The following is a 2,011-nucleotide window of genomic DNA, read 5'->3' as shown; positions in this document are numbered from 1 at the left end:
GTCACTCTATAGAGTCCGACCAGCGGCTCTACTCGGGTCATGGGTAACTTGGAACTGGAGGTTGGACCAGACCTGTAGGAATAAACGGGTCAAGAACAAAACACAGAGAAGATGCTAAGAAAATCTATCAAAGCGTGCTTTACTTGGGGTGAAATGGGTTTTTATATCGAGGCAGCAAAGTGAAACCACAATATCCAAACATAGCACATGCATAACATAAATACAACAGCAGGCGCAGAGACTCTGGTTCTCAGTGGTATTACATCCCAGGCAGTCTGTTTAAGCAGGCAGTCTGTTTATGGTGAGCAAGGACTTCAAACAGGAGTCTTAGCAGAAGTTAGCTGTAGGTCTTCTGGTTTCAGGAGGAGCTGCAGTGTCTGGGGGCTATTGTCTTGCACCACAGGTGGCCGGCTTCAGCCTGGGGCTGTTAGTCCACTTTCGCTTTCAGAATTCCACAGCAACATTTGGGCAGCATTGGGGTGGGGGTGGGGGGGAAGACAACATCAATACACCTCAAAATCATGAAGCTGACCTAAAACCCTATCTCATGAAGATAATAGAGTCCATTAAGAAGGATATAAGTAACTCACTGAAAGAAATACAGGAAAACACAGGTTAAACGGTAGACGCTCTTAACGGGGAAACAAATAGATCCCTTAAAGAAATTCAGGAAAACACAATAAAACAGGTGAGTGAATTAGATAAAACAGTCCAAGACCTAAAAGTGGAAGTAGAACAGTAAAGAAAGCACAAATAGAGGCAAACCTGGATATGGGAAACCTAGAAAAGAGGCCAGGAATTACAGATATAAGTATCATCAACAGAATACAAGACATAGAAGAGAGAACCTCAGGTGCAGAAGATACTATAGAAGAGATTGACACAACAGTCAAAGAAAATTCAAAACATAAAAAAAAAAAAACCTCCTAAATCAAAACATCCAGAAAATTCAGGATACAGTGAATAGAGAAAATGTAAGAATAATTGGAACAGAGAAGAACAAAGATTCCCAGGTTAAAGGACCTGAAAATTCTTTTAAAAAAATCATAGAAGAAAATTTCCCCAACCAAAAGAGATGTCCATAAAGGTACAAGAAGTCTATAGAACCCCAAATAAATGGGACCAGAAAAGCAAAGTGTCTCATCACATAATAATTAAAACATCAAACTCATAGACCAAAGACAGAATATTAAAAGCTGCAAGGGAAAATGGCCAAGTAACATACAAAGGTAGACCTATCAGAATTTTACCAGACTTCTCAACAGAGACACTAAAAGCCAGAAGAGCCTGATTTCTAAGAGAACACAAATGCCAACCTAGCAAAACTCTCAATCAACATAGAAGGAGAAACCAAAATTCCAAGACAAAAACAAACTCAAACATCATCTATCTACCAATCCAGCCTTATAGAGGATCCTAGATGGAAAACTCCAACACAAGGAAGGTACCTACACCAAAGAATAGACAGGATGTTAAGCATCTCATAACAAAGCCAAAAGAAGAGAACCACAAGCACATAAAGCCACCTACAAAAACAACATACTAGGAACCAACAGTCAACTGTCTTTAATATCTCTCAGTATTAATGAACTCAACTCACCTATAAAAAAATAAGCTAACAGACTGGATACACAAACAAGATCCAGCATTTTGTTGCATACAAGAAACACAACTCATTATCAAAGACAGACATTATTGCAGAGTAAAAGGATGGAAAAAAGGTCTTCCAAGCAAATGGTCCCAGGAAACAAGCTGAAGATGCCACCTTAATGTCCAATCAAATAGACTTTCAACCAAAATTATCAAATGTGATGAAGAAGGACACTTCATATTCAGCAAAGGGAAAATTCACCAAGAGATAGCCTCAATTCTGAACATCTATGCCCTAAATGCAAGGACAAACACATTCATAAAAGAAACTTTACTAAAGCTCAAAACACACATTGAAACCCACACAATAGTAGTGGGAGACTTCAACACCACACTATTACCAATGGACATGTCATTGAAA

This window comes from Mastomys coucha, chromosome X, assembly GCF_008632895.1.
Source record: "Mastomys coucha isolate ucsf_1 chromosome X, UCSF_Mcou_1, whole genome shotgun sequence".
Taxonomy (NCBI): domain Eukaryota; kingdom Metazoa; phylum Chordata; class Mammalia; order Rodentia; family Muridae; genus Mastomys; species Mastomys coucha.
This window is presented reverse-complemented; position numbering follows the sequence as displayed.